The following is a 20,339-nucleotide window of genomic DNA, read 5'->3' on the forward strand; positions in this document are numbered from 1 at the left end:
CACGACCGTGTCCCCATTTAAACCCTAAATTCCCTTTTCATTCTTTTTCACTTTTGTCTTTTTCCCCTCATCTTCTTCAACCCCTAGCCGTCAACTGCCCTAATTCCACTGCAAATTTCGGCCACCAACCCCTCCTACCTCTCCTTTCCGTCCTAAAGCTGCACCTACCCCCTCCCTTTACCTTCCTATTCTTCCCCTTTCTTCTTATTCCAAACCAATCGACCTCGACTCCTCTCAAACCCAACCACCCTCCGTTCGGCCATCAACCCCCATCATCCGACCCACTCTTCCCTTCTCCTCTAACTCATTTGGCCCCAAACCCCATCCGACTGAAATTTTCCCCTCCTTCTCATTACCCATTCGGTCTACCTCCTGCAGCACCGCCGTTCATAACTCCGACCACCTCCCCATAATAGTTGATTTTCCATTTTCTTTATAATTATTTTATATTTTATTTATCTATTTATTTTATTTTATTATTATTTTAGTCTATTTTTAATTCTTTTGATTCTTGTTATTCTTTTGTTAGCTTTTTTATTACCACTATTCATTTGTATTAGTAGAAAACAGTTGCTATTTGGAATCTTGCTATATTGGTTCTTGGTTTTCATTCATTCCCCTCACTAATCTAATTATAGATTTCTTTGATACTTTTGTGAATTTGATTAATCATTAATATTGTCAGGATCTTCTTTTGTATTTACTTATTTTCATTATTTAAGTACATTAGGTTTTCCCTATTAATTTAGTATGCTTTAGTTTAGAATCGTATGTTATTCTTCTCATGTTTAGGTATTAATGAATATAGAAATAGGCTTTACATTTTTTCCACTTTATCACATTAGAGTACTTCAAGTCATTTTTTTGTCTTATTCACATATTTCCTCCTAAGCTTTTTGATATGTGATTGGTGATATTTTTGTTCCTGTTTTATTGATATTGGAATGTTTCTTTTTCAGGTACACCATGACGAACACTTGTGGCAAGTCTAAGGTAGCTGTTCCCACATCGAAAAAGCGAAAAGGTCCAAGTGGGACCTTCTTCTCGAGCGCATCCGCCGAGGTCCGCCACCCTTACCTATGTTTCCCGGCGGGCCCTTAGGAGGATCTATTTCAGTTACTACGAGCATGACCACTCTGCTTAGGATGCTACATTGAGTAAGCGCACTTGATCAGGTCCGCCTAGCTAACAAGGTTCGCGCCTTGATCACTACAGCTCCATGGGGTAGATTCTTTGCTATCATCGAGCCCACCTACGTGGAGCTGACATTAGAATTCTATTCAACGTTTATGGTTTAGCAAGTTATGACGGTTCATGACAAGCCTGGTACCATTAGTTTTCGACTTGGTGGGTTGATACGTCACATGAGCATTTTAGAGTTCGGCGCGGCTATAGGGCTTTACCCTGAAGAATTTATGAGTGCCGAGAACTTTCTTAGACTCCATTGGCACATCCACTATTCACCATCACAATGTTGGACCGAGCTTACAGGGAGTCAGATACTTTATGATACGAGTTGCTCGAAGGTGACGTCTCTCCCACCAACCCTATGGTACCATCACGCCCTCCTAGCTCATACTTTGATAGGACAGAGAAAGAGCATAGGAGTTGTTAGTACCTATGATGCCTACTTTCTATGGAGCATGGATACTGGGCATGTTTTTGATCTGGCGTACTTTATTGCTCTCGCCTTTCTCTATCAGACCGAACGCCACAAGAAGAGGCCCATCTATCTTGGCCCTTACGTGACTCGCCTCGCTCGACACTTCAATTTACTCGACACACCAGAGCAGTCCTCGACACTAACTCTCATTGGCCAAATGTCCCCTTATGGCATCTCGAGTATGATCCACATGAGGATGATAGAGCGGCGATGTGGAGTAGACCCTTCTCAGTACAGTCTATTTCAGTCTGATGTTCAGCATGACCCAAAGGACTTCACTAATGATGTTCCTCCCTACCAATAGGATCCACCTCCACCACCACCTTCGAGTCACCACACTACTCATTCTGCTGTTACCCTTGTGGATCTCTCAGAGCGGTTTACTCGATTTGAGCAGCAATGCTTTCAGAGGTTTGACAACATCGATGCCACTCTGAACAGATATGTCAGCACCTCCATATTTCATCTTCAGCACTGACGGCTCACAATGCTGACTTCTCTGATGATAAGGACCATTGAGTCTATTTATCTTTATGTTTATGTTTATTTTTATTTTTATTTTCATTTTTATCTTTATCTTTATTTTTATTTTTATGTTTATTTTGTCTTTATATTTTGAACTCTATTTTAATTATTATGGTTGTTTCTAATCGAGTAACCCTTTTTAATCTTCTTTAGTATTGTGTTTATCTTTTTATCAGTTGCTCAGAATTTTGCACTACCTCTACATTTATTACAATGCCGATTTTCACTATTTTGGGAATTTCATCCAATAGTCAGGGCAGTTTCAATTCTCTCCCTCTCTTATGATATTCTATTTATATTATGATTATATTTGTTTGTACATTGAGGACAATGTACATCTTAAGTGTGGGGAGGTTATTAATATGATTATTTGAAAATTTCTGAATTATGCCTTGTGTTTTTAAGTAATTTTCTCATATCATTATTAGAGTGAACTTTTCCTCAATTTATGATTCTTATTGATATGTTTTAGATTAAATTCATAGGTATTTGTGCATTGATGGTTTAAACTTAAAGACAATAGAGAATCAAGCATGATAAGTCTATTTTCAGAATTAAAATTTTTTAGGTTTTTTCCCTAAATTGAGGTATTACCTTGAAGTTTGAAATTTGCAAGATTGACATCAAAAGTCATAATTTTTGTGAGATTTTAAGCCTTTAGAGCATACATATCTTCTTGCTTACTTTATTATTGGTTATGAGTGTGTCAATATTGATTGGTTATTCTAGAACATTCTTCAATTATACATGTCGAGACCACACCTTTGATTTGATATACTGAGATGATAAAGACACCCAGGTTCTAAGCCACTTATTCCATAAAAAGCCTACCTTCATAATTAACTCTTAGTGAACCCTTTGATGCTTAACAAATCGTTTCTTAATTTACCCGTTGATATTAACCTATAACTCATTTTTGATTCATTGAGAATTTTCCCTATTTTATTGACTCCCTTTTTGTCGAGATTGATTTGTTTAGTTACCTAACTATGCTATTCAGTTGTTTAATTTTATTTTATTATTAAAAAAAGAAAAGAAAAGAAAAGAAAAGAAAGAAAGATATATACATATATGTTGATTATTATTACTCCTTTGTTTTGAGCTTAAGTAGTTAATTTCATATTCTGAGAAAAGCTCATGTTATTCTTTAATAATTTCGATTGATGTAATTATTTTGTTTTAGTTTATTTTTCTAGTTAGGTAATTTATCAATTCGATCTCGATTCTAACTTTCTTTTTCAGTCTTTATCCACACCTTTAAGCCAAGCCCCGTTACAACCCTTTAAAGACCTTTTGATTTGTGTATTGTCTTATTTACAGTGGTGGAGATTTGATTTTCATGCAAGCTTATGGTAATAAATTTTCATGTTTGACCTTTGAGTGCTTAATTTTTTAACCTTCAACACTTTGAGTGATTTCAGTTAATTGTTAGGGAGGATGTCAAATCTTGTCGGTTCTAAATTAAAGGTAACTATTTAGATAAAGGGAAATACCTATGTTTTCATGCTTTAAAAATGTGAGACTTGGATTGTTTGAATCTTTAGTACTCTTTTAGTTGAATTACCAATGTGTGATTATTTATGAATTATGATAAAATATTATTGATGAGAATTATGAATTGAGGAAGTTTAATTTTAATTGTGAGTTGAGGATTTTGCTTAAGGACAAACAAACGCTTAAGTGTGGAGATATTTGATAAACTATAAATATAACATGTTTTAATCCCATGCTTGGCATTTTTTTGGATGATTTATTATCTAATTTAGTGAATTTGATGCTCTTAATCCTTGAATTTCATGTTTTATACTTTAGAGAGCATAGGGGAACAAAAGGAGCAGAAAACGGGCCAAAAATAGACAAAATGGGATGATTTAAGGATCCACACGGCCAAGACCATTTCCACACGGGCTAGCCACACGCCCATGTGGCAGCCCGTGTCGATATCGCTCCCTGTTTCCCAAACACGCAGAAAAAGCCAATTTTTAGGGTTTCTGAGCAGTCTAAAGTCTATATAAACACACTAGAAAAAGACCTAAGGGCACACGCAGACTCGAAGAACGCCAACGGATTCAGCTCAGAAACAGATCTCCTTCAAGACTGAAGATCTCCCTCCAATTTCTCTCGAAGTTTTTGGGTTTATTTATGTTTTGTTGTTTTCCTATTTTTGAGATGTTTTCTAATTACATTATAAACTGAACTCCCTAAATACCTAAGGAGGATGAAACCTACAATGAATCTTATTATTTAATTATCTGAATTACACGATAAATACTTGTTCTTATTCTTAATTATGTGTTCTTAATTATTGCCTTAATATTTTCAAGATATTAATCCAAGTTTGATTTGCTTATTCAGTGGAGCAAAAGTCCCTGTTTAAGAGTAGATCTAGCATAATTAAGCGGAGTTGCATGTAATCCTAGAAATAGTATGACATAAATCTGCCGAATTAGAGCCAAATCTAATAGGGGAATCCATAGATCGAGTTAATGCGATGATAGGGGTTTTAATTAGAAAGAGATTTCAATCAATCAACCTAGAGTCAGTTGTTCTTAGTCTCGAAAGAGATATTAACATAATTTAGGGATTTTTATGGATCAAGACAAGTGAATAAATCATTTGATTCAGAGTCAGAATAATAAGTGAAGTCTAGGTGGATTTTTTCCTAAGTATTGTCCTCCTTATAAGTTTTCTTCAAGTATTTTTCCCAATTCGCTCTCTGTCGCGCTCATAATTAATTAGTTTAATTTTAGATTAAAAAAATCTTTTTATTTTAGGCTAAATAATAGAGAGATAGTTAATACTAGTACTTTTAGTTCTTGTGGATACGATATTCTGGATTCACCATAGCTATACTACCATTCGATAGGTACGTTTGCCTTTTTCGTGATCGTAGTCTAGTTTAGTGTATTATAAAACGATCATCACAGCCTTATTTCTAAGAATAAAAAATTTGGCAAAATTTCTTTATCATATATAGAATAAATTAAAATATATTCATTTACATGCATAACCCGAAACATGCAGATAATTACAAGAATACCACATCTTATCAAAATTAGCCAAACATAAAGAAAAGAGAAATTTTGGTATCGGTTTATACTATAAACATAGTACAATTTGACTCTGATACCAATTATTGAAAAATTTTGATTATGAAAACGATTTACTATTATATCGGAAGTTTAAAAAATTTTCAAAATCAATTTGGTTTGTGATATTTATAGCAATAAGCATTCTACTGAAAAGTACTTGTGTTTTGTGTGAGACAGATTTGAAATGTTCTCGACTTTCAACCAAACAACCTTCTCTGCTATCATCGTAACTCAAATTGTGTCGAGCGTGGGCTTGAACAACAAAACCAAACACAACCAAAAACGATTTATTACTTTTAGTAAGAAAGCAGTTCTATCAATAAGAATTAGTAGAAATTATTATTCTCAGAAAATAGAATTTATTCTAAGAAAATAAATTTCTTCTACTTTTTGGCAGAATAAAAATATATGAAACTTATATTTTTAATGGCTTTACTAGTTCAATCTATTTATAGGGAGAAATAGGGGAATCCTGGTTGAATAAGTATAACGTAAATAATCTTCTAATCTAATTAGAAGAACAAGCCTGACCCTGGGGGAGGTTTGGGTGTAGGGCCGCCCAGGGTTGGAAGGGGCCGAAAAATAAAATATTCAGCTTTTAACGTGGAAAAAAATCTTCAGTTTTTAAAGTTTTTTTTATCGACGCTTCATTGTAGGCAAGAAAAAAAAAGGAAAGGGACCCAATTTTTTTTAATTTTATTACTAGTATATGTTTTTATTGTATTGTATTACATTTTCTAATTTTTTTAAAAGGGGTTCCAATTTATTGTTTCTCTTAGGGCCCCAAGAATGTTAAGAACATGCCTATAGGGGAGTGGGGTGACACACCCTAGATAAAAACATTAGGGTCACCAACGTTCACATGTAAAATGAGGGCAAGTGGGCCTCTCACGTATTGGGTCTAATTACATATGCTTCCTAGAATTTTAACCCAAAACTTTATAATTTAATCCAACTCGATATTTATTTTATATTTCCAAAATAAATATTATTTATTTAATTAATTCAGTTAATTAAATTAATTAAACTAATTTCCTAATTAAATAATTTTCTTAACTCAATTCTAATTTTGTTAAAGTCATAACGATTTTACGTAAAAGAATATATGACGAAATATATTTGATTTCCATATTCAATGGATTCATAATAACTAATTTATTTTATTTTATTTTTGAACTTCAGTTAATTAAATAATAATTCGAAACCTTAAATTAATTCTCAAGTCATTTTTATGTTTAGTGTGAAAACACATTCTTTTGTGAATGAGACTCATTTCTCCAACATCATCAGTTCCATTCATTTGGTTTTACATGCAATTCGTTTCTAGGTTTAATAAGCTAGCGAAGGGACTGATTAGATATATATAATTAGGACTCAAATAATTTATAATTTAAGTCCAACTTTTGGCTTATTAATTATAAACTTATTTAGTCACGAAGCCATTCAACTATAGTATCATGACTGAGCTCTCCCTAATTACATACAATTACAAAAGCTACTCAATAAGTGCTAGTCCAATGACCTTGTCATAAGTGTATTACCCTCATAAGATATCTTTAATCTCTTTGGAATAAATTTGGTCTCCTAATATGCTTTTATTTTATTTCATGGTAACCATTACATCTTCCTTCATGAACAGTCAATTACTATCAATTAGTAGTTAAGTCATTTATCACAAAGGCAAACGATCTGTGGCCACATTTTCTTTTCATTTATCATTTAATGCCGATGAAAAGATATCATTTACCCATTAGTTGGGTTATGAATTCCAATAGTGACTGATGCTACATATTGCAGAAGTCGTATATTTAACGCACCAACTTTCAGTTCCTTATTTATTTGAACTCAGGCTTTTGCTTATATCAAAGTATACGAGTCATGCTTACATAGTCCATCATCCACTCAAGATTAAGGTATGCCACACAATGAACGTCACAAGTGAATAAATCCATAAATGGATTTAGGGTCTATTCTACTTGGGTCATATCTGATGTACTTCCAGTTCAGTCAATCACATATATGTCTCTATCTTCTAGGAGTCATCCACTCTAATGCTTAAGACAAACCATCTCCCCAATTGGACTTGATAGTCGACATATTAGTCTTTCAATCGATTTTTTCATTTCTAATTAGACTAAGAAAATGTTTAGGTTCATTTACTAATACAAGTTGTCTTTTTGTATTACGATCCGACCACGTAATATTTCTTGGTATTAGTTAAACATTAGATAACTAGTGAACCAATATTTACTTCCATTTTTGCCTTGCGTGCAAAAACATTAAGGACAATATATGAAGGCTATTAATTTAATTAATGGATGTTATCATTAAACCAATTTGTTCGAAAAATACAAGTATACAAAACAAATATACTACACTTAGGGCGTCATATCCAACACACTATAGCCAATACACTCGCCAATAGAGTGCACCTCACTTGGCCATAGGCAACCAAGCTTCAAGCTTCCACCTTGGAACCTACTTATGTTGATTTATTTGGGATTGCTACTAGAAATTGGATTCTTAATAGTTGAAGGAATGCAATTACCAAAAAGATGGTCACATTGCTAAGGAAAATTTGTTATTTGATTGAGTTTGATATAGAGGACTTATATTTTAAAAAATCATCAAACATGCCAGTTGTGTTTACCCCAGACTATGTTTTCCTTTCTTTTCTTTTCTTTTTTAGATTTTTAATAAGCAAAATCCTAAAATTGTTCTGGCCACTAAAAAATATTGAAGGAAGCTTGTGGGATTAAAATTTTCATATAAGTAACTCAAAAGGAAATACTTGATTGCAATTCCTAAAGTCGTTCTTGATGCTACAACTTACATTGTTGAAGTTGTGCTTGTTGGAGTTGGAATTAAGTAAGGCTTCTCAAACCAATTCTCAGTGCGTATCGATGAATTATTGATAATGAATAATTCCCTATTAATAGTGTTAGATAGAATTATGAGTATAGTTGGCATGCCATGGGGTTTGTTATTATAAGTGGGAGATCTAGCGCTGAGCGCATCTTTTATTGTCATAGTTCTCTAATACCCTGGGGGTTGAGAACGTATCACTAGCTTAAATGCCCTGGGGGTACGAGCATATTCTAGTGTTAGAGGGATTGGTGCATTTATGCAGATCGATTAGCACTTCAGTGTGTATACTGGAGTGTGGTAGATTGGTCTATGTACCTGTCCTCAAATTTGAGTCAATCAATAACTATCATAATAATAATAAAATGAATGTGAATTATAATTTTTAATTGATTATGTTAAAAAATATTGATATAAAGATCGATTTATGTTATATGAAATGAGACGCTAATACCCTAAGGGTGCATTGACATTTTTAATAACTAATTGTGTAAAAACAAATACCCTGAGAGTGATCTAATAAATGAATAATATGGAACCTTACGTGACTTGTGATGCTAATATGAAATTATTTAACATGTGATGTAATGATTTCCAATTATGCTACTTAATTTGATTTCAAATTATGTTAGCACCAATGAGTATTCAAACTCAACGAATAGTTATGTTTGTTTCTACACGTAGGTCTTGGACAAATTCCTAGTTGATTGAAGTCATAAAGCATCCAAGACTTAGTAGCTCAACTCGGATCAAGCTTGTGTCTTAATGTTTATATGTATATATATATTTTGTTTTCATGACATGTACCTAGGTTGGGTTTTGTGATCTAATGCTTATTTGGATTCTTTTGGTATGTTTTGGTAGTATGGACCTATAATGTCTTAATTGATAAATTTCAATGCTTGATTAATAGATTAATATGCATGTTTATAAGTGTTAGTTCATCTAATTAACTTTGTTAGGTTATGATACACCGAATGTCATGTTTGGGAAGTGTGTGATCATCTTTAAGTATGTTAAATTGATGTATATGTATTTGGTAATAAGTTGACATAAGTAAGGCATGAAATTGGATGCAAATTGCATGCATTAAAATCCTTGTTTTGGACTTTTCTATGTTAGTGTCTCGAGACATCAAGAACATGTCTCGAGACTTTATAACTAAAATTGATTGCTTGGTGTTGGATAAAACTCTGGTTCAAAAATAATTTTCTTGCACAACAGAAAACTAAAATTTTGAAAACCGAGCCGATTTATGATATTTATAGCAATAAGTCCTAAACTAAATTCATAGATTTGTTTTCGGATAAACGAATCCATGTCGTTTCCAACTTTCAACCAAATGATCTCCTCCTCCATTCTTGTAGCACGAACTGCTTCGAGTGTGAGCTCGAATGATTCAAATGAAAAATATCTTCTCAAATAGAAATTGGCAGAATTGTTAATATAAAAAATAGATTTAATAGTTGAGAATAAATTCTGTTTATTTTTAGGCAGAGTAATAGTAGATTTTGTAGATTTAATAGCTCTATTGATGCTATCTATTTATAGAGAGAGGAGGTAAAATAAATTGTAGAAGTTTATTTCAACTAGAAAAATAAACTCCTAGTCTATCTAGGAGTATAGGGGGTGACAACCCTAGTTAATAATACTAGGGTTTGTCGTCCCACTCTTTATTATGAGGGGCTTTTGAGCCTTTTTCATATCGAGTCCAGTTACAAGTACTTCTTGGGCTTTTAACCCAATACTTTATAATTCGATCCAACTCGATATTTGTTTTTCTATTTCCTAAAATAAATTTCTCAATAAATTTCCTATTAAATAATGTTCTCAACCCAATTCTAATTTCGTTAAAATCATGACAACTTTGCCATAAAAAAGGTCTATGAAAAAATATATTTAATATTTCGACATTTAACAGTTCACTATGACCAAATGATTTATTTCTATTTTCAAACTTTATTCAATTCAAAAAACATAAATTCATTTCCAAGTCATTTTCATTTTTCTTTTTCTTTTTGGTGCAAACCACATTCATTTCCAAATTATTCCATTTCTTCATTTTCATTTTCATTTTGGAGAAAACCATAATCATTTCCAAATGTTTGTCATTTCTCCATTTTCACTATTTCTATTCATTTGATTAAACATGCCATTCATTTCTAGCTTCAACAAGCTAGCTGAGGGACCGATTGGATATATGTGATTGAGGCTTAAATAATTTATAGTTAAGTTCCAACTTTTCGCCTATTAGTTATAAACTTATTTAGTCATGAAGTCATTCCATTATCATTTCGTGACTGAGCTCTCCCCAACGACATATCATTACGAAAGCAACTTGATTAGTGCTCGAACAATAACATCATCATAAATGTGTTATCCTCATAGGATATCCTTAATCTCTTTGGATAATATCCATTATCTCAATATGATCTTACATCTTATCTCATGGTAACCATTACATCTTCCTTCATTAAAAGTCAATTACTATCAAATAGTAATCAAGTCATTCATGATAAAGACAAACGACCTATGACCACGTTTACTTTTCATCAACAATATGATGCCAATGAGAGGATATCATTTACCCATGTCTCAATATATGAATTCTAATGTTGTGAATGACACTACATACTGTAGAAGTCACATACCCAATACACCAACTTTTGGTTTCTTATGTATTTGAACTCAGGCTTTTATTTATATAAAAGTATACGAGTCACGCATACATAGTCTTTCATCCACTTAGGATTTAAGTATGCCACACTATGAACATCAAAAGTTAATAAATCCATAAAAGAATTCAGGATTTATTCTTCTTGGGTCATGTTCGGTGTACTACCATTTCATTCAATTATATCTATGTATCTATCTTTTAAGAGTCATCTGCTTCGATGCCCAAGAGAAAAAATTTCCCCAATTGGACTTGATAGACGACATATTAGTCTTTCAAACGATTTGCTCATTTTCAATTAGACTAATGACATGTTTGAACTTGTTTACTAATATAAGCTGTCTTTCCGTATTATGATCCAACGACGTAATACCGCTTAGTATTAGTTTAAACATTAGACAACTAGTGAGCAACATTTGCTTCTATTTTACTTTGCATGCAAAAACCATATGGGAAAAATAATACACAGTATATTAATGTAGTTCATGAGTTTGTTTTATCAACCAATATATTCAAAAAAATTACAAGTGTACATAGACGGAAATACTACACTTAGGGCACCAAATCCAACATTTGGTGCACCTCATTGCTTATATCCTCGAAATTGAACAAGCAAGTCTCAAGACAACAAAGCTTAAGTCATAACACAGTGAGTTGTGTCTCGAGATAAAGGCATATCGAAGATAAAATAGATTTTCGTTATTCTAGGTCTCGAGACAAAAACCCCTTATCTCGAGACATCCAAACATCAAAGCTAAATAAAGAAAATAGGGGAAAAACATTTCGAGGCCTGTTTCGAGACATGAATGGTCTAATCTTGAGACATATTTACATTGAAGTAAAAATACCAAAACAAGGGAGGCCTGTCTTGAGACTCATTGTTGGATTTTTGTACTTAGAGTTTGGATTGGAATCCCAACTCTGTTTTGACCTCGTACAGCCCTTAAATATTTTAAATGACACTAAGATATTCATTGAACCTATTTATGTGATTAATTGAAATTATATACGATTATTTGATTGAATGCCATGTTATTTAGTGAAATGATTTTGAACAACTCTAAGTTACTCTGGCAACATAATGTGTCGCCACACATTCAGATCCGACAAATGGGTCAGGTGTGGGGTGTCACACTTAGCCCTTGAACAGAAGATCCTTCAACACCTTGATGTTGATATTGCCTCTTAGGAAAAGGTTATTCAACAACTTCAGGCCAATGTTTGTCAAGTCAAAGCATAAAGAAATGGTCTCCAAGCCAAACTACTCAAGTAGGACCTTGGCAAAATTCTTGAACAAAAATGGGGAGAAGTGCTACTTGGAGTTGGAATTGATGCACTAATGTTGTTGTTTTTAAATCATTTTTTAATTACTTTTCAGTTTATGTCTTTACAAATTTTGGGGTTTGTAATTATTTAGACATCAAAATAGTTATATTTTGGTTATAATGTTATGAACCTTTTTTTTCTATTTGCCTACTATAATATAGTTTCCAGTAGTTTGATTATTAATGTGATCCTTATTTATTTTACATTAATGATTGATTTTCTTGGTTATGTTATTAGTTGAGCATGATGGATTAAGGAGGAGTTACTTAGGGGAACATTTGTATCTGGCATGCAAATTGTTCTCTTATTATGATTTTGTTAAAAAAAATTTCAAATGAGGAAATTGTTGAGATAGTTTTTTAGTAGTGTCTAGAATAATGCCAACTGGTTGTGGCATTACTCTCACTCAAAAAGCTTATCATGTTTACTTTGGATGATTGTCAATCCATCTTTAATATCTAAACTACACATAGCAACAAATCTTGGAGATAGGTTTGGATTTGGATCAAAGCTATTAACTTCCTAAGTTTGTGGATCAGATCGAATTGGGTGAAACTTGGAAGTCTATCATAGAGATTTAAGACTTATCCTTAGTTGATCGAAGATAGTCTTTATACTTATTATCTTGTTGGTTTCAAGAGAAGATCGATTGCAATTGATATAGAATGTTAGTAAGTCTTTATTCCTTTTAAATCGAGGAGACTTGTACATCTGATGTACTAAACTGAGAACACTTATTCTTCATTAAGGAATGTTTCTTTTAAACCCGTTAAGTGTAAAATTAAGTGTGTTACTTGGTTAATACCCTAGGTTTTTAGAGGGGAACTTAAAGGAAAGTTGTTTAGATAATAGGTACAAAATGAGGAGTATAATTTTGGCAAGGCTACCTAGACGTAAAGAAACTGAATTGCATAAACACATTGAGTGTTCATTATTTTCCTGCTTTATTCTTCCCCAGTGCTTGAAGTAGTTGGTATTGCTCGTAGTACTATTTCTAGCACTGCTTAGTTTCTACTTGCAAATATTGCTTTTGGAACTAAAAAAAATAGTAAAAATAATTTAAAAGTTCTATAGATATTTGTTTCAAAAATATTATATAAGAGTCATTAATCATATATTTATTTGTTTAAAAAATCATTCTTTTAGAAATATTTATAAGAAAGGCTTTAAAACTTTACCAAATAACATGTAAAAACCATAAAACAGAGTTCATTTTGTCAAAATAAGTCAGAAAATCTAAAACTTAAAAAGAACATGAAAAACTAAAAACCAAATTGAATTAGGGATGACAATGGAGCAGGGGTAGGGGCAATATTGCTAAGTCTACTACCGCTCCACAATTGGCGCGCTCTACTCCACTACCCACCCTGCTCTACTATAAATATATAATCTTAAAAACCACCACCACCTCCACGGATGTTGGATGTATTCATCCCCGCCCCGCCCTGCCCTGCCCTGCCCTGCCCCACCCTACCCCACCTAGCTCCACTTCAATTTAATTTTAGCTTCTTATCTTTAATTTTTTCAATCTAACATAATTCTTCAAAAAATAGATATTTAAATATAAGACATGATTTTTTTTCTATGTTATTACATTTTACTCTTTCTAATAGTTTATGTATACGAGGATAAAATAATAATTTATATAGTGGAGTGACTCAAGACGGGGCATGCAATTATCATAATCGATTTATACTCACTATTCAAGATAAAAAAAAATCCACCATGTCTTGCACATCTACTTTTCAAACAAAAAAAATTGATCTATTCGAAGTGAATCGATTAGAATCCATACCCATTAGACAATTCAAATTTTACCATCTTTAAATTAAATCAAATCAAATCAAATCAAATTATATAATAAATCTAACCAAACCGAACCAAATCCAATTCTCCAAAACTTTGACATGATTGAGAGGAAAGAAATCATTAGAAGAAATGGTTGGGCCGGACTCAGTTTGAAGCCCAACACGAACAAGTTTATAATCTTTGGATTAGGAAGGAATTTCCCAATTAGCAGCAGCAACTCGGATTGGGTTCCATTCCATACGAAAGGTTCAATCTCATCCTTAAATTATTCAAATTAAATTTACCAAAAAAAAAAAGAAACTCTCAGCAAAGGCGGTGTTCCTTCGAAACATTAAAATCCGGAAGGCCCTCAACGAAAAGTCCCCAAAGCCGACTTCAACCATTCCATGGACGATAGCTTTAAACTTCGAGTAGAAAAAATCTTCGGATCTCTCCAATCATCGCAGTCTTCATCCCAGCAGCAGCGGCCGCCTCTCTAGTCCCTCTCTGACGACGAGGTCGAGAGGAGAGAATGGAGGAGAGAATCCGCAGCCGATCGAGAGGATACGTTGTGTTCCTCGTCGTTTGACGAGTTTTTGAAGGAGGGAAGGAAGTATAGGAGTGGGAGGCGGAAAGAAACGGAGGATGATCTTGATAACGATGATGATGATGACGACGACGACAACGACGGAGGTTCGAGTCAGTTACATAGTAGAAAAATCGACGAGTATGGAGACGAGTGGGAAATCAGATCTTGTCTTGGAATGGATTCCACTCTCGACAATGAGGTATATTACAACCTCTTTCGTTTTCTAGACTCTGTGTTTGTATACATATGTTATTTTTTAAATAAAATTCTTTGTTAATTAATTTTGTTTGTAATCGTTTACATCCGTTTGCTTATTGATTCTTTCTCGTACGAAAATTATCTGGGTATTTAGGTTAAGGAATTTTGATCTTCAGTGGCTGCTAAGTGAACTTTTAAACCGATACTTAGAAGCGTTTGTTACTCTTTTGAACGATTGTTACTCTTTTGACATTAGGATGACATTATATGTGAATCAATAATTGAGAAAAGAACCCTTTATTTTGAGCTGATTAGAAACCCGTAGGCCTTTTCCATTTTATATGGATGGAATGAAAGCATCAGGTACATCTGGAATAGTTTTCGAACATGGTTCAAACTTCTTAGTATCATGCATTTACTGTGTTGAATTACCTATAATACAGTGTGATTGAGGCTGACTTCAATGATTCTTGCATGATTTTTTTTTTTGGTCTCTAGCTTAAAATACCAATAAAAAGCTTTTTTTTTACATATTGAGTATGGGAGAGAAATTGTTTCTTAGTTGTTTAATATAGTTGTCAAACAATTTGATGAATATTTTGTGTACAGAGTACCTGTGTTTTTGTTTCTTTTGTCTTCAGATCACTCCCCACCTCTTCCTTTTCTCCTTCAATCTATTTGCAGTTGAGTTGAAGTTTGTTTACTAAATGTCACAGGAAGAGGAAGATGGATATGACAAAGTGGCTTCTGGCAGAGAAAATGCTGGTGAACGCCTTTACATGAGTGATATTGCTGATCATGGGTCCTTTTTGAATTCTCATAATATCCTTCAAAGAGCATTGAACCATACCACTAGTAACTAGGACCACAGTGCAAATCATATGGCAGCGAGAATCAGGCTGAAAGAAGATGATGAAGAAGCTCAGAAGCTCAATTATTGTGATGGGTCAATTTCAGAAATTAGGGAATTATCAGATATGAAGGCATCTGATAATGGTTGTCATTTGAGGTCTATATTAAAAAGGAAAGACAGTGGTACAGGTTTCAAGCCACGAAAGTGTGTGCGGTTTGACTCTGCTTGCAAAGATGGTTGGGAAGAGCAATTTGAAAAATCTGAGGATCATCCAACAGGCATTTTGCTAATGAATTCTGAAGAACCTGCTGAAAATGATAGAGCCGTTCCAGATTATTTACAGAATCCTTCTAGGTATACACGCTACTGTTTTGATTCATCAAGCAAAATTGGTGAAGAATCTAATGCTCAAGCTTGGAAGGACGTCCTTAAGCTTGTTCCAAATACTAAATGTACAGAATCATTGTCAGAGCAGGAGGATGCACCTTGTGATCTTCCAAAGCTGGTGACTTTCATCCCAAAGAGAAAACCAGGCATCCTTCAACTAGTATGCGATGTAAGTGAGGTTCAGGAGAAGGAAAATGAATGTAAGAAGTCATTGAACCCAACAAGACTCCCTGTGGGCATTGCTGCTGGCGCAGCCAAATCCGATGAAGATGATGCAACAGAAGATGATATACCAGAAGTAAGCGCCGCGAATGGTACTCCGGTTATACCAAAAGGTGGTCGCAGCTATAGAGTAAAATCACAGCCAGAGGGCTTGGACCAAGAGGGCTGAAGAGAACGTCTTTTGACTGTGCTACTAGAGTATCTTTCAGTAGTTTTTAAGTTTATACAGTTCCCCGAGTTCATTTTTTTTAATCAACATAACGCTTATGTTATAGAGCTTTTTAGAATGGAGAGTTAATGTATAAGCACGCCAGCCGAATGTTAAATGAATATCTTCATTCTTAATATTGTGTTATTTCGCGTATTCTTATGGCTTTAGGCTTTCCTTGCATGATCTTTGTAGGTCAGTGGCTTATATGACAGGCTCAAGTTTGGTGCAGATCTCATATATAGTCGGTAATTGAAGATTAGTTTGGAAGAATCGAGTTAATCATATACAAATCTGCAACCATGTGGTTAAATAATTACGCTACTCCATTAATGGATTAGCGAAAATCTTCCATTAATTTCATCTATCCAACCTGTAAAGTGGTTCTTGCTTATGTACATATGATGTATCATGGCAGCTGTAATCATGTGGTTAAATAACAATGCTTTATTAAATATGGACCCAAAAGCCAGGGTAAATTACATTAAAGTTCACTAATTTATTAGTAAGTTTATGTTTTGGTCATTTTTAATTTCAAAAAGTTATAAAATGGTCATTGAATCGTACGAGGTTTTCATTAAGTTATTGAATTATTTGAAAGTTTTCATTTAATTTAAGTTACTGGGTAGTTAAGGTTTTTTTTATTATTTTTTTTAAGTTTAGTTAGCGAGTTTCAAGCAACAAATTGATGATCAGTATGGTGGATTAGTACCTATCGGTGAGTAGAATAACATATATTAGATCCAAGTCGACTTGATAGTTAGTGTCAGAGATTGGAGAAGAAAGCTCTTTGGATTTTGGTTCGCAGATTCATGATGTTCAAAGTTGTTTTATGAATTTAACAGCCTAGTGACTTAAATAAAAATTTTCGAATAATTTAATGACCATTTTGTAACTTTTTGAAGTTAAGTGACCATTTTGTAATCTTACTAATAATGACCTTGGATGTAGTTTATTCTAATTTAATTTAAATTTTTTCCCCTTTTGGCCCCATGGTTTATTAAACCTCATTTGTTTAAGGTTGAGAAAATAGAAAATAGAGTATGGTATTAGACGCTTTTTGTTTAATCATTATCACAATTTTTTATGAAGTAAAAAAAATATTTATATTTAAAATTATAAAAATAATTTAAAAAATTCTAAAAAAATAGTATTTTTAATAATACTATATAATAGTTAATGATATTTTTATTTACTTGAAAAGATAATCTGTTCTAAAAATATTTATGAGTTTTTTTTTAACCTAAAGTCATTTGATCAAAGTGAAATCTCAAAATCCAAAATTATTATAGAAAAATAAAAAATTAAAATGAATCAAATTATTACAAATAGTTCGGAAAATCCAAAAAACCTAACTGAATCAAACTCAACCCTATACACCATTACTGTCTACTATAATAATTTGATTTATATTCCATCCGGCAATGTGAAATTATTTGATTCAAACGCCCCAACAACTTCTTTTGGATAAAACTAATGTTACATTTATATACACATATACACGCTCTATATTTAGCATTTGACTGAGTTAATGTCACGAATCAATCACACCAACTCAATTGTGTGATGTTGAAAATACCCCTATTTTACAAAGTAAATAACAATTTTTTTTAGAACTTTTAAATTTTTATATCTTTTTAAATGAACAATAGAAAAAAAAATGTAAACATAATTAATTTTTAACCCACGCCACTATAAATTTTAACATTTATATTTTATTACTCTACCAAATCCTTATTTATTATTGTTATACATAAATATTTTGATCAAAATGTAGATCCCACTAAATAGCTTTAAATATATAAACCAAAGCTTAGTCGGAGGTTGTCATCTTCTTCCCTTAAGCCACCGAAACCATTAGAAAGAAAAGAGAAAGCTTGGCTTTTGTATTTCACATTCGGCTCTTCAATTGCAACTAAGTTCATAACCAATTTTCTTTAATTTTTATAAAATTTTTATTGTGGGAGCTTGATTTAGTTAGCCCATGTATCAATTTGTAAAAATGTTAAATTTTTAAAAGCTATCATTGTTGAGAAATGGATAAATTTTTGTCAATGTGATAGAAATTAAGCTTAGTTTATGAAAATGACTAAATTGTAAAGCTTAATTATTAGTTTTTTACATTAGGGATCAAATTGAATAAAATATAAAACTATTAAATGTTAGTAGGGATAGAAAATAGAAGTTCCCTAATCAGTTATGGTGAAATCAAATTTTAATTTGAAGCCCTAAATTGAAAGTTGTGTTCGTCTCGGTTCTAGGGACTAAATTGAATAAATTGTAAAATCTATGTAATTTGGTATTTGATTATGAATTGGCTGGAAATTGATTTTATAATATGTTTTGTGATTATTCATAGCTAACGACGTTACCAAACCGTCGAAAGGAAAAGGAAAAGAAAAACTCGTTGACGAGTGATACGTGAAAACCTCAGTTTGTACTTTTATGGTTCAGGATAGATTTAATTTCTTGTATATATATGATAATTGATTGATTGATCATTGAGGTAAGTATATTGTAACACGCATACCCAAACTGTTCTCCGATTTTGGGTTCCGGATGATAAAAATCTTGAATAATTGGCTAACACCTTTGAATTTTGTACTCGACTGATAATGCTCTAGAATAACGTATTTTTATGTATTAATCATGTGTTTATTCTGAGCTTGATCCTACTAATTTGAGCTATTTATGTCTTTTTATCTTTTAGGGACTAATTTGGAGGCAAAAGCAAAATTAAGGGACAAAAGTGCGAATTTGGAGACAGAATGGGCTGATATGCGACACAGGAAAAAGATTGTGCCAAAAGTGCGAGCATGGAAGACACAAGGACTAAAAACACAAAAAGAAGAGATTTTATTTTATAAGACTCCATTTTATTTATATTAGGATAATTAATATTAGGATAATTATTAGGATTATTTAAATTTTAGGATTTTATTTTAATTATCTTTATTTATCTTTAATTAATTGTATTTATCTTTTTAGAATTTAAGTTCAATTAAACTATCTCCCTAGCACTATAAATAGGGGGTGAAGTGACTCTATTTGGAGTTCAACTTTTTCTGTAAACACTCTCCCCCTGAAAGTCTAGGCTTTTGTTTCTTCATATTTTCTTTCAATAAAATTCCCTTTTCTATCTTTATATTTATTTTCTTTTCCACCATTATCATGAGCCACTAAAACCTATCTAGCCGAAGGTTGTCAATATTCCCCAAAAAGGGTTCTTGAGGCCTAGAATCCGTACTTAGCCTTCTCTCCAAGCATTCATCATTTCTCCGCACTATAGGCTGACGCTTCCGTCTATGGGCCTTAAGAAGTAAGCTTTTCAGCATATGCAAAGGCGGCCACTTTGTATGTTTTGGAAGGATTGCATAGCCGGTTCGTTAACTTACTGCGTCAGAGGTTGGCGAGCCAAAGAGACGAAATGGCGTGGGATTCGCATTGAGAAGCGTTGATCTAGCATAGATTATTGGCTAGAGTCAGGTTCCCCAAGAATCGTAAGTCTAATCTTTGGAGCTGGTGGTCGTAGGCGTCCTCTTCCACTATAACTGGCTTACTTGAGTTGAGAAGGGTCATTTAAAAGCCGAGGATTGAACCCAAGGCAGAATGAGACAACTGGAGGCTAGAATCTACCAATAAGAATTTCTTTTCCTTTAACTCTATTTATTATTTTTATTATTTTCGTAATCACAATTTCAGTCAACTTTAGATTCTGTTTTTTATTTTTTCCAAATCAAATCTTTAATTCTGTTATTTTTTATTTTTTTTCTATCACGCAGGTTTTCTTGGGCACGATTCTGCCTAGGATTTCGAGAAACAAGCATTTGTATAATCCGATCCCTGAGGATTCGACCCTACTTCCCCTTTACTATTCTTTTTCATTCTTTTATAGGGAATAGGATATTTTTGGTGCTCTCAACGACCACATCATCGACTAATTAACGAT

The 20,339-nt window shown here is 32.9% G+C and overlaps 1 pseudogene; it reads left to right on the forward strand.

Moving 5' to 3' along the window:
* The first annotated feature begins 1,304 nt into the window (after positions 1-1,304).
* On the forward strand, positions 1,305-16,527 carry LOC107886725 (uncharacterized; annotated as a pseudogene).
* The last annotated feature ends 3,812 nt before the right edge of the window (positions 16,528-20,339 follow it).

The sequence above is a fragment of the Gossypium hirsutum genome, chromosome A03 (genome assembly GCF_007990345.1).
Source record: "Gossypium hirsutum isolate 1008001.06 chromosome A03, Gossypium_hirsutum_v2.1, whole genome shotgun sequence".
NCBI lineage: Eukaryota > Viridiplantae > Streptophyta > Magnoliopsida > Malvales > Malvaceae > Gossypium > Gossypium hirsutum.